Raw genomic sequence first — 14,278 nt, 5'->3', positions numbered from 1 at the left:
GTGGATCTAGACACACCGGGGGGGACGACAGTATAAATAAGTGAGAAAATAAATCATAACAAAAGAAAAACACTATGGAAAATTACATAGAATTATTATTTTTGCTCTCCAGCGCCATATTATGTTGCATGTATATAATGCATTCAAAATGCTGTGTTTTGACTAATGTAGCGGAGTCCTTCTGCATTTGGGAGATCTTTTCATTCTGCTGAGATGGGCCCTGGATATCTTGCCCTGAATGCACCATTGCCCATTTTACAAACTGGGGAGTGAGACTGATTGCTAATGATAATACAGTGGTACCTTGGTTTATGACCATCATCAGTTCCGGAGGTCCGTACGTAAACCAAAACAGGTCATAACCCAAGGCACGCTTCCACCAATGGGGCCTCAAAAAGGGGGGGTTGTAATCCCCCCAAAATTGTTCGTAAACAAAAAAAATTTGTTCATAATAAAAAAGAAACGGGTCGTAATTCAAAAAATGTTCACAAACCAGGACGCGCACTACCGGGTTTGAATTGGTCATAATCCAAAATGGTCGTAAACTAGGCTGTTCGCAAACCAAGGTACCGCTGCACAGACTCTATTGCCAACCACAACCCTTCTGACTTTAAATATCATTTCCTACCCACTAGAACACACTGGTGGTGGCTGCGTCGATGAACTTCAATGGGTTTATTCCCAGGTAAGATCCTCCCTCTATTGTGTAGGCAGGTAATCCCTCCCCTACCTGGCCTGGTCTCCTTGGCAACGCTTCCCCCAAGTGGGATTGGACAACTGACTGAGGTAGGCGGAGACCTCCAGGTATCCCACCTGAGGGAAGGCAAACCAAGCCTATGCTGTTGGAGCCGCTCCAGATCTAGGGGCTGTGCGCGTCCACGCAAAGGGCGCCCCCCGTTTTAAGCGTGGAGCGGTCATTCTGCATAGAACTTCTTTGACTACAGCCCAGCGTGCAGGAGTGCTAGCAATCCTAGCTGCAATGGATTTCCCATGCATTTCAACAGAAGCATCCAGAACACTTTTTATTTTTATTTATTTAATTTTTTACTAAATTTGTATATCTCCCTTCATCCAACGGTCACAGGGCGGTGCACAATATTAAAATACAAAATATGGCCACAAAATACATAATGAAAGTAAAAGCAAACCAGTAACGCCCACCCTCCCTCCACACATGTAAAAGGACATAGAATGTGAATAGTCGCTTTTTGTCCTTTCCTCATCACAAGTTTTTCTCCCCTGCCCCCAACTGAGAACAATAGGTCGTCAGCAAACCCTTCTTCTCACAACCCACCTTAGCAAAGAAGAAAATTATACTTGGCTTAGCTAAGAATAAAAATCTCACAGGTAATCAAAATGTTTCTCCAAAATTTAATCATTACAGATAACCAGTGATATGAGAAGAATTAACCACATGGTGTTAACTGGAAGTCATCTTTTTTCTTTATCTTCTTTCTTTTTCCCTTTTTCTTCTAGGTTTGTTTCTTTTTAATCTTCTTTTCTTGGAGTGGTGTTTTTCTTTTTCATAGGAGAATATAGTGCCTATATTCTTGTCTGCAGTTTTTGTTATCATTATTGTATTTATGTGTTTGTTTTCTGCTTTGTATTTTTCTGGTTTGGTATTATATGTTTGTTTTATTCATTGTCTATTTGTATGACGCATAAGTGTAAATAAAGCATTTTAAAATAGAAAAAAGGAGAAGATGCTGCTGAGTCATGCTTCTCAAAGGAAACCTGTGCCCCCTGTCCTCTGCCTTGTGGTTTTAAAAAAATGCAATAAGAACAAATCCCTCACACGCACACTGCTACAAAATAGCTGGTGAAGTATGCAGGTATGCATGAGTTCCTCAGACCCGAAAATGCAAACAGTCACATTAAGAATGTTTAGTTCTTCCTGGTTAGGTAGGACATCTGCAGGCTTGCTTGGCATCTGGGAGGGGAAAAAAATGACAAAGGAATCTTATTGATTTCATTATTTGTTTGTAAAAAATGGGGGGGGGGTGTTATTTATTTATTTATTTCTACCCCGCCCATCTGGCTGGGGAAATCCAGCCAGATGGGGGGCTTCCAACAAAGATTAAAAAATACATTAAAACATCAGTCATTAAAAACTTCCCTAAAGAGGGCTGCCGTCAGATGCCTTCTAAACATCAGATAGTTGTTTATTTCTTTGACGTTTGATAGAAGGGCGTTCCACAGGGTGGGTGGCACCACCAAGAAGGCCCTCTGCCTGGTTCCCTGTAACTTGGCTTCTCGCAGCGAGGAAACCGCCAGAAGGCCCTCAGCGCTGGATCTCAGTGTCCGGGCAGAACAATGGGGGTGGAGACGCTCCTTCAGGTATACTGGACCAAGGCCGTTTAGGGCTTTAAACTTCAGCACCAACACTTTGAAACGTACTAGGAAACGTGCTAGGTATAAAAAATAAAGGGCAGTCCCTCCAGTTACAGGCTTGATTTTGAGTCCATGGCTCCTAAACATGCTAGCTGTGTTCTACTTCCACTGTTCAAGGCAGCATGGCTCTGAACACAAGCTGCTGGGAAAGTGCTATTATTCTCAGATCCTACTCGCAGGCTTCCCACAGTTGTCTGGCTGGCTTCTCAATGAACAAGAGGCTGAACTGGATGGACCTTTGACCTGATTCATCTTATATTCTTAGCAATGTGTTCTGTACTGCTTTTGTAGGCATTTGACTCCAGTATTTGAATTGCTTGGAAGTAACATGTGTCAGTATTTGTCCATGGGGTTTTCTTGACAGGGATACTGGAGTGGCTTGCCGGTTCCTGCTCCAGGTCAGGACAAACCTAGACAGCATCTTAAAAAGCAGAGAGATCACCCTGCCAACAAAGGCCCGTATAGTTAAAGCCATGGTTTTCCCAGTAGTGATGTATGGAAGTGAGAGCTGGACCATAAAGAAGGCTGATCGCCGAAGAATTGATGCTTTTGAATTCTTGAGAGTCCAATGGACTGCAAGAAGATCAAACGCATCCATTCTTAAGGAAATCAGCCCTGAGTGCTCACTGGAAGGACAGATCCTGAAGCAGAGGCTCCAATACTTTTGCCACATCATGAGAAGAGAAGACTCCCTGGAAAAGACCCTGATGTTGGGAAAGATGGAGGGCACAAGGAGAAGGGGACAACAGAGGAAGAGATGGTTGGACAGTGTTCTCGAAGCTATCAGCATGAGTTTGACCAAACTGCAGGAGGCAGTGGAAAACAGAAGTGCCTGGCGTGCTCTGGTCCATGGGGTCACGAAGAGTCAGACACAACTAAACAACAACAACATGTGTCAGATGGCACAAGTATTATGTTCAGGTACGGGGAAGGAAGAAAAGGGTCCTTCTTTGCAATGGCGCCAGCCTTGCGGAACACGCTGCCCATTAAATGTTCCAACTTTGTACATACACATTTGGTCAGATGCTATTTTTGCAGGGTTTGCAGGCTATCGAAGGATGAGATGACCAGCAGGCAGCATCCGATTTCTTCTTTGACAACTGTTTAATCTGCCCATACTGATTGCATTTTTTATTGTTCTGTGCTTATATACCATATTTTGTAATGTTCATCTGTTTATAAATGTTCTAAATAAGGTAAGGTCCACGCTATCTGTGAAACCATAATCACGGCTGGAAAATCGTTCCAAATCCTGATGGGCTCTGGGAGCAACTGTTGCTAGAATAGATGCCAATAAACTCAGCTGTTGCAGCCCAACTGCATGGAACGGAAGCCGCATCAAGACACAGTGAGATATAAATGGTTCACGAAGATGCTTTGTTTCCAGTAGACCTGAAATGTGATGCTTCTAAAATCTCATTTTTGCTGTTTGTTTGTTTGCAAAATCAGTTGTCCCATTGGGGAGATGCATGAGAAGATGGCAGAAGAGGTGGTCCTACTGAGCAATCAGAAGTCCTTATACTTCCAGGATGACTTCATTGGATACAAGCCTATGCCAGGCTAAGTCATTTATCCTGGGTACATTTTGTAGCCTTGCAGTCTTCGAGTGCATAATACATATTTCCACTGGCCTGGGAGGAGAACCATGGTATCTTCCCACTCATTGACAGAAATACACAATATAATGTTCTGCCATAGGAGCAATAGCGGCCATGGCCTCTCCACGTGCTTTACTAAGGCTAAATTCCTGCTATTTCCTCTTATTAAATCCCCACAGGGGCTACATTTCTCCAAGTTCCAAATAGCTACAGAGGAGGAGATTGATTTTAGTTGAACAGTCAAGTGACCTTTACATTAATCACTATAGTTGCTCCTTCCATCTACCCCCTCCCTCCTTTTCTTTTAAGACACCTTTAACCCGCACCTTGCAAGGCTTGTTTGAATTTAAAAGCAAAACCTTGTTACACACTGCAGTTGGCATACTATTGTCAAGATTTGGAGCAGTTATTTCTAGATTGTAAAAATGTGCTTTTGAAACTTGCATTTATTTCAGACTCGTGACAGTTCTTTGCAGACTGGAGAATCAAATGGAGACACCATCTGAGCAACTACCTCATCAGTTGATTTTGTAAGATGCTACCAATTGGCTGCATGTAATTCACTTCTCCTAGATATCCCTCACTGCCAATTTAGTTGTGGTGTTTTTAACAATAGCCTTGCATCTGAGCATAGATCAAACATCCATTGACAAAAAAGCATGGTCCAGTTTTGATGGCAAGGTCCATCCCAGGCAGCTCCAATAATATAAGATGGCCCCATGGGGGAAGGGGCCAAGAACACTTAGGAAGAAGAACCATGTAAACAGGATCATGAAAGATCAGATTGGAGAAGAGACATTTGTGCGGTCCTTCTCATGACCTCCTACTCCTTTCTCGTGGTTCCTACATTCATACATTTCCAAAGCAGCATAGGTGTCAGGAGTCCAGTTCCTGGTTTGATAACACAGTGAGCGTAGTTTATTAAAGGATGATTTATTGTCAAAACAAAGAGATAACTCCGAACGGCCCTCGCCATCATTTATCATGATGACCCGTCTGAAGCCTACTTCCAGTGAGACCAGAAGCAACTGAACTTTTCCCTCTGGTGTCTTTTGCACTGCCTCCTATCCTGTAGCCCTCCCATTCGCCAAGACCTGGGACTAAGAGGGTCAGCTCCCACCTCTTCCTCATTTTCTAAGGGATTGTCTCTTCGCTCTTTCCTGACTGATGAACTGCTTCCTTCTCTATTCCCAGTATTTTGCACTTCTTGAGAGAGTTGGCAGGGCTAAGGCTCACTCTCCACCATTCTCTTATCAACTGACATTCCTAAGGGCAGGGGAATTGGCACTGGGCTGTGCTCATCTTGCCTGGCAGTTAACCCTCTCTCTTCCTGGTTACTTCCGTCACTGGGAGCTGGCTACAAACCTTCCCTGGGGGCTGGCTCATTCATGACAATAGGATGCAGCCATTGGAACACAGGTATCCTATAACACAAAATTGGGCCTACATTCAGTGCAAATTGGGTGCTGTTGTATAATTTATAGTAATGTAAAGGTCTGCATTAGGAAAAACAGGAGAAAATGCTTTCAGAATATAATTGCCTGGTTCACACATAACCCCAAGTCATGATTTCTTTAAGCTATGGCTTGTTTAACAAACCATGAGCTAACCACGAGGTGTCCTAAAGACAATAAAAGAAGCAATTGCTTGTTTTTCCAAAGTTTGTTTTGTTTCAAGCTGATCTCACTTCATGATAATGTAGTTTCTAGGCTGCGATGATCGAAATAACCATGGCTAAGGAAGACATATAATACAACAACCTAACAAGCTAAGGAGCTGCGAGTCTGGTGAGTGTCTGGATGGAAGACAACCTTTAGTCCCAGTGTGGAAGAAAAGTTGGATATAAATGTTTGGGGAAATCTTATTCCAAAGATAACACATCAAAAGCCTTTCAAGGCCCTGGTTGAAGTTTTCACAGCTGGGAGGACTTCAGCAACGTATCTCTCTCAGTGATGGTTGATATTGCTGGCAGTGTGTATATGAATTTCAAAAAGCTGTTCATGAGTAGGAGATGGAATCGGAAAGTACTTCCATCTAAGTTCCTGTAGGAATGGGTGAATCGGTCAATTTCGGTTTCTCCCAGCTTCTCATTTTTCCAGTGCCTAGTACAGTTCTCCACATTTCCGCATCAGTTTGCAAAACCTCATGAAAAGTCATCAGCATTTTAGTGCAAATGTCTCCTAATATACACATGTCTGTATGCAATTCGTTCTAATACACAGACACACTTTTCCTGGCAAAAGAAATTCCCCCAATGTATTTATTGTCAATCACATATACAATTTTTTTCTCTGGTACATGCATTTTTGTACGCGTTACTTGGCTGGAGAACTGCATTTCAAAATGTGGTGAAGTGCCAATTGTGTTGGATGAATTTCGGTCCATGTATTGTTTCAAAAAGTGCAAAATTAAAAGCTCGCATTTAAATGCAAATTGAAATGACTTTCTCCCCATATCCCTGCTTTCCCTTCCCCCTTCCCATTTCATGGCTACTCCAGTCATTCCACGTGTTTTTTTGCAAGCTCCCTGGTGCTATTGTGCTCTGGGTGATTCAGTTGCAGATCCTGAAACTGGTAGTGATGGAATGGCAAAGTAATGTGATTCATTGTTTACAGCACTTTCCCCCACTTACAGGGTGTACAAGAAAAAGCACCACTCAGCAAAACTAATTGTTGAGCAAGGATTTTCAAGTTCAAGCTATCTGAAGACTCATCTACTGAATGCACACGAAGGGCAGCGAATTATGGACTTTGAATTGGCCTCATCTGGCAGCAGTTATCCCAGACCACAAATATGGAAACCTGCAATTATTTTCCCCCTCCTGGCTAATAAAGGACTCTGCACTAATTAACTGGCTGTAACAGATGTTAGTCAAGCTTCAAATCTAATGTCATGTGCTCTGCTTGCAAGTAATGCTCCATTCTCCCAAACTTCCCTTTGGACTTTCAGTCTTAATCCTCTTGTTCTGCAGGGCAAGCTACACTCAGTGCTATATTCATGTTTAACAAACACTTGCAAACTGTTTATTCTTAATTCTGATAAGACAGACAGCCTCTTGTAAAGCTCGTATTCAGTGGTGTAGCCCAATTCTGTGCACGTTTCATAAAATAAAATCAGCAGAGTAATATGTCACATGCTGAAGATACGTCTCTTTAGCCTGCGCTTTGAGAGTTATTTTTTGTGGGGCCCACTTCTGATGTTTTGTTTAATATTTGCATTTGTTTGGAATTGTTTCACTCATTTTTATAATTGTAGTAACTGTTTTACCTGGTTTTAGCTGTATGATTATATTGACGTAACCTACCTGGTTTCATCAGTTTGGTTACCTCTTTTCATCACTGAACTCTGTTTATTTGATATTATTGAGGGTTCATCCAGACTTTCTTTTGTGTATCACAAAATCCTGAAAAGTGGGGACATGAAAAGGTTGTGTGTGCTTTGGTTGGGACCGGAAAGTGGGGCCTTTTTGCTACTCACACTAAAGCTTCAGAATTCTCTTTCCAAGGAAGTGTGCCTTGTTCCTTTCTAATGGATTTCCACCATACAGGAAATACTTCTATTTCTAGAAAGGAAACAATTAAGAAACCATTATTAGAAACCATAGCTGTTATTAACACTATTTTTAGCCTTTTACTCTGCTGTTGTGTTATAATCCTGCAGTTTTAAATTCTGATGTGTCTCACGTGGCTACCATTTTAAGGATTCTCTTATTATTATAATCTATGTTCTACTCTTGCTGTTTTTAGTTTTAATTTTTTTTTAATATATTGTGACTTTTCAATGTGGTTGTTTTTGTTGCAAATTGTCAGTGGCCTTCGACTTTTAATTCAAGGTGAGACTTAAATACAGTGACTAAGAAGCCCATCTTGGCCATGGAAAAATGTGACAGAACCTTGAGAACTGGGTTTAAAGACATCGATTAAAAGGCATAGAGTTTTGTCTTCAGGTTGAATGACAATTCTGTCAAATGCAAACAGCCACAGAGTCATGAATATCTAACAGCAGGGGGAGAGAGAGGCTCACTGTGGTAGCTTTCCATCAAGCACACACCATGAGGACATGTTCCTGGCACCACTGAGGAGTATGTATTCATAACAAATCCATTGGCTCAGATCCATAGCGTCATGATGGTGCACTCCAGGAGGGAAGTCTGCAAAATCTCTTGCTGCCAGAGATGTCATTATTATGCTTCCTTCCTCTGAAGAGCACACAAGCCTATTCTGCGGAATAAAATGCACAATTCGTTCTGTAGGCTGGGCGATCAATGACAACAGTTTGTCCTCCTCCACCAGCCACTGCTGAGTCCACAGAGTGTGGCGGCAAATAACCTGAGAAAGGTGGATTGGAATCCCTCGATTTCTGCTCCACAGAAATGCCCCAGAAGTAAAGAGCTTGAGGAGTGAACTCTTTCTTCCTGGTCACAAACCCTGATTATACAGAGGACTTTTGTTAAGGGGGAACTTTCCGGAACTCAGTTCTGGCACTTCTCAGGTGGGTTCCAGAACCTCTCAGGTGTGTGCCATTGCCATTCTAAGAGAAAGAGGGAGGCGTCCTTGGTGAGTTCCGGCACCTCTTTTTCTAGGAAAATAGCACTGGCATATCCATTGCTTTCATCCAAAATGCATAACTCTTGAGTTATAAGAATTATGTGAAAGAAGGCCCTCTTGTTTTCATTAGAACTTCAGTGGCACGCCGTATTCTTAGGGTCATTGGCTTAGACAAATTCCTCTCTTTACATGGTTCCGACTCAGGTCTGCTATGATTATTTATGTCTTTGCCCTTCTTCCAAAAATGTGTAGCTGTCATAACAAAAGTTATACAGTGACAGAAAGAGTGTGTGAGAGTGTGAGTGTGAGTCTACTGACAATCTGGAATGACTGTTTACCATAAATCTCTCGTCGCCTTTTAGTTTATAATAATTTATCACCCTGTTTCATCAATCTTCCATCTCCTGTCAAATCAAAATCAGTTGGTGACCAAACTATATATCACTTTGTTTTGTAAGCTTAACCACCCCCACCCCCCATTTTACGGCCTACCACTTTGTCCTTAAATTGTTAATCTCTAGAATCCTGATCCCAGCCTTTTGATTAAGATCACGGAACAAATACCAAACTGTGCTTAATCGTGAAAATGAAAAGAGGATTTTGCCGTGCCAAAAAAGGGAATTTGTAGCAGAGGCCCATTTGAACATTTGGTGTCTTGGAACTGCAAATCAGGAAATGAGTAAAAGGGAAATCAGAAATCTGCGCTATGTACTTTAAGTATGCATTTCACCACACACTGGGTGGGAAAATAGTCCCCATTTTATCAGTAACTCGTATTCTTGTATCTGCTTACCTGGGAGTAAGTGTGGGAATTTTTATTCATTCATTCATTTACTTATTAACAGATCAATCCTAACTACAGAAAGCCTGCATAAATTACAATGGCACAAGTTACACTAATGTAAGTTATTCCTTTTCCAACATTGTTTTTTGACTGCAAGTTTGATGTAGATTAGCCATAGCTCAGCATCTGCTTTGCATGCAGCTTCAATGCCCAACAATTCCAGGTATGGCTGGGAGAGACTTCAGTCTGAAACCCTGGATAGCTGCTGCCAGCCAGTGTAGACAATACTGAACTGAATGGACCATGGGTCTGACTCAGTATAAAGCAGCTTCCTATATTCCTATACTTAACCAAAATAATTGTGTGTACTAGGGGCTCCCATCGCTCCTCACTTCACTTGCCTACCAATGCGCCTCACCCAAATCTCTACCACCTTAGAGTTTGCCAAAAGACTTTTATGGTCCTCACATTGCTTACACACACCCACACACCCAACGTTGGTGGTGCAAAGGAAAAGGCCCATGGAAGAATTCAAAAGGCTTAGACCTTCTTGTGCCAATGCCACCACCTGGCCAATCAGAATGGAGTCGGTCTGGCAGGAGGAGGAGCTCAGGAAGGAGGAAGGCAGCCAGAAGCGGTGGCAAGGCATTCTGGGAATCAGTGGTGGTTGCAGCAGCAGATTACCAGACAACTTTCATCCCGTGTAAAGTATAAAATGTGGTCAAAATAGATAAAATGACAAAGATAATACAATAACAGATTGATTTATCTAGTCAGATCAAAGCCTGAGGTAATAGATAACAAAACTGATCACAGACCAGTAGTCAAACACAGATAAAACTGCAGGCTATTTTGACCACATTTTAATACTTCTACTTTGGATTAAAGTTGTACTACATTTTCCTATAAGATTCAGAAGCATTTTGCATTATTTTATTCCAGCTCAACTTAGTATCTGATTCTAACATCGGCTGTCACCCATTGTCTGCAATGTGAGCCATAACCAACACATCTGATAAAAACAGCCCGGCACTGTGGAATTAAAAGATTACTCAGTCCAGGTTTTGTACTGTGACAACAAATGGGAAGAAGGGGGGAGAGGAAGAGCAGACTTCCTGGTTCAGGAGAGGTGACCATGCAGAAAGGCTAATTTTCTTTCTTTCTTTCTTTCTTCCTTTCTTCCTTTCTTCCTTTCTTTCTTTCTTTCTGTCTTTCTGTCTTTCTGTCTTTCTGTCTTTCTGTCTTTCTTTCTAGAACAAGCGGAAGGGGCAGGCATCCTGCTTCTACTACCACACAAACATACAATTTCACTTAGATGACTGGTTAAACTGCTCAGTTCGGTTAGCAGGCAGCATTAAAGGGAACAAAGCTTCAGTCTCAAGTTGATATGATAGATGCAGAAGCAAAGCTGCTCCAAGTGCCAAAGGGCCTTCTCTATTGTGCGTTTTGCAAATCTAAACTCACAGACAAAATAAAAAAAAAATTTCTTCCAGTAGCACCTTAAAGACCAACTAAGTTAGTTCTTGGTATGAGCTTTCGTGTGCATGCACACTTCTTCAGATGCACACGAAAGCTCATACCAAGAACTAACTTAGTTGGTCTTTAAGGTGCTACTGGAAGAAAAAAAAATTTTATTTTGACTATGGCAGACCAACACGGCTACCTATCTACTACTAAACTCACAGAGTTTCCAATGAGACTTGAGTGAAGAGCAGAGCAAACTACACTGTAATGAAATAATATTAAAGGCCATCAACCCTGAAAAGTAATAGAGTACACTGCGTACCAGTCTTACCACTGGTCTTAGCAGGGCCGTCTAACCCATTAGGATTAGTGGCACCCTGCACCACAGCGCCTGCCCATCGGGGGTGCCCAGCAGCAGGAGTCTGGGACTGACCTGGAACAGTTGTGAGGGCATGCTGGATGGCGGCTGCGGCTCTTCCTACGGCCAGCCGTGCTCTCTCGCTTCCTGCCTGGGAGAGGAGGCAGCGGTGGCGGCATGCAAAGCTACACAGCACCCTTCTCCCTCCTGCCCACCCCGCGGCAGTAGCGGGACTGCTGAGGAAGCCCATGCGGCAAACGAACCTCAAGCTGCCCAGTGCAGGGTGTGGGGGGAGGGGCGCTGAGAATGTTGCTCCCCCGCCTTCCATCGAGGAAAAAGGTAGAGGAGGGATTCATTCAGATTTGGGGCGGTGCAAGGGGAAAGCTGAGGAGATCTCTTTATGGATCTGTGGTCTCATTAGACAATAAAATACGTGTTAAATTGCTATTTTAGGGGGCGTTTTTCATCGTCTAGAACGGATCGATTCATTTTTCCATTACTTTCTATGGAAAAGTGTGCCTCTACTTATGTACGTTTCTAGTTATGACCGGACCTCCAGAATGTAGTATGGTTGTAAGTAGAGGTTCCACTGTAATCCATAAGCCCCCCAGGCATGCTTTTTGGTGGAAATGTTGCACAGTGAAAGGAGTCGGTGCCCTACCCAAGTGTTACAATGTTGGTCCACAGACTGCCTGTGAATGTTGTCTTTGTGTGACTGCATCAATCATACGTAAATAGTGTGTGCAATGTTTGCAACAGATCCATTCTTCGGCCCAAATCGGAATGTCAGACTGCCCTGGGTTCATCACGGTTGAGTCCATCACACAAGACTGGGAAAAGCCTTCTGTAAGCCTTCAGCTTACCTGAATGGTGCTGAACAAAGGCAAAGCAGTGAAGGCAGGGCTGGGCAGGTGTACCAGCAAATCCAGTCTGATGTTCCTGCAGGTGTACCCATGCAGGCGTGCTCTCCAGAGTCCCACTGGATCAGACCAAAGGCCCATCTAGTGTCAGGGACTGGGCAAAGGAGGAATAGTGGAGACCGCCTCCCCATCCTGACCCTTCCAGGGAAGAGGAAGAGGAAGAGGAAGACAGTATAGATTTACAACAGGGGTTTCAGGGAGGTAGCAGCTCAGACGCAGATAAGGGGGAAACCTGGGAAATCATGGGATAGCCGAAACAACATGCAGCTGACACGTTGTCATTAGAAAGCATTCCAGACCCTCCATCTCCCAGAACTCGGTGAGCCTTAAAAGTAGGAGAGCAAAGAGCTCAAAGACAGAGGGCACATAGCAGCACTCAGAAGAGAGAATGAGAATGACAAATGAGGAAGTGGGAGAGACGGGGTGTGGAAATTCACTTGGGACAACACCATTATCCAAGAGGCTGGATTCTAAAGCCTCTCTCTGTAAATACTGAAATAGAAGAGGACGGTAAGAAACTTTTCCTTGTCTTTATACTTTTCTGGGCAACAGCCGGGAGCTGCTGGGAGCATCCTGACATCTAGTCAGTCATGCTGTTCTGGCAGTGGCCAACCAGAGACTTATAGGGAGCCCACAGACACACACTTGTGAAGACACACACCTCCTGACTGGATTGCTGTTTTAACTTCTAATTGTTGTGCTGTGAATGGGCTTGTTTTATTGAACATTTTAATTGTGAATATTTGTTCTAATGCTTTGACGACAATCCGTTGGTGTGCATTTTAAATAAGTGCCATTGGTTTTATACTGAAAAATGGCTTAGAAGCCTGTTTAGCAATTACATGTTATGTAGATCGATAAATGTTAATCATAATAAAAGCAAGTCATGAACACAACTGCACTCTCCCCAACTGGGATTTGCAGCAGCTGGTACTCTGAGACTTTCAACCTCTGATGGAGGTACACAGCTATAATGCTTAGTAACATCAATAACCTTATCCTTCATGAATTTGTTCAACTCCCCTTGAAAGCCGTTCAAGTTGGTAGCCGTTCAGGACAGTTGCCCTCTGATGCAGAAGGTGATGTGGGAACAGAGAGGAGAAAGCGCACTCATTCCTGTGCTTCCTTTGTATGTTGCTTTACCAAGTTTTCCGAACACCCAGAAAGGACTAAAGCCATGCTAAAACCTTTCTATCATTACCTTCCCCCGTTCTAATTATGAGAAAACTTTTTATACCTGCGGGATGTGCAGTTCGGTAATTGTGTAATGATTGTTTCCACTTAAACGTCTAGAAGTCGGTGCCAGAGGAAAATGAATGAAAGCGTTTCTCATTTACAAGGGACCTAATGTAAGTACAGCTCCAAGGAATCAGAAAGGAATGCCCTGAAGAATTTAACTGAGATTAGAGGGAAGAAGCCACTGTGTGAATATTTCATTTCCAAGGCTATGTTCATAAAAGATTTACACACCATTTATGTAGAGTGAACAACCACGAGGCTCTAGTTAGCCCAAACAAAACCAAAAGAATGCACAAGACATTCTTCTCCCAAGTGCAGTTGTGCACAGCTATGCAGCTTCCAGCTCTTTTGTTTCTACACCAGTAGCCTGTTCTCCATTACACACAAGTCACAAGGGATGCCCAAGCTGAAAAGGCAGGAAAACATCAAAACGCAAGCCCTTTGCATCAAAAAGCAAAATGCCGGTGCTACATCCTCGATGCATGTGTCACCTCAGCTAATATGCAGGCAATTATTCAACTAGGTTTAAGTTGTTCATGGCCTGGGAATGCGATGTGGTGTTTGGAAGAAGGGAACACACGTTTTAATCTTGGTCAGCATGCTTAATATAACCTTTGGCAATACATGAAATGTCCCTTCATACGGATCTAAAAAGTTGGGAGCTCAATGGATAACAGTGTAGAAGGTTCACTGACAAGCTGTGCTCTGGGATCCAAAATTATCAGTATCAGGATCAAACTTTATTTCAGTCACAGACCAGCATTAGATAAAACATACAGATAAACTGAACACATAAGACTTAAAACAAGTAAGGGATAAGAACTAGTAATTCAAAGGTGATTATACCACACATAACATAAAAACAAGGACAAACTGTTAAGGGAGGGAGCGTAAAGGAGCACAGGTCCTGCATTTTGGTTTAGGAGCACGGGTCCTTCAGTTTAGGCCTAGTCTGTGGCGCAAGCCATCCTTTGACG

General features: G+C 42.9%; 1 long non-coding RNA gene across 1 annotated transcript; it reads right to left on the bottom strand.

The window, feature by feature from the left end:
- Positions 1-4,906: 4,906 nt before the first annotated feature.
- LOC308570328 lies at positions 4,907-9,210 on the bottom strand. The gene is made up of 3 exons (XR_014001129.1): positions 9,029-9,210; positions 7,467-7,551; positions 4,907-6,031 (listed from the first exon to the last, which is right to left on the bottom strand). It is a non-coding gene; the product is annotated as an uncharacterized lncRNA (long non-coding RNA).
- Between the last annotated feature and the right edge of the window lie 5,068 nt (positions 9,211-14,278).

Source organism: Podarcis bocagei (assembly GCF_964188305.1).
Source record: "Podarcis bocagei genome assembly, chromosome: 12".
NCBI classification, from domain to species: Eukaryota; Metazoa; Chordata; class Lepidosauria; order Squamata; family Lacertidae; genus Podarcis; species Podarcis bocagei.
The sequence above is the reverse complement of the archived record's forward strand: the minus strand, read 5'-3'. Positions and strand labels throughout refer to the sequence as shown.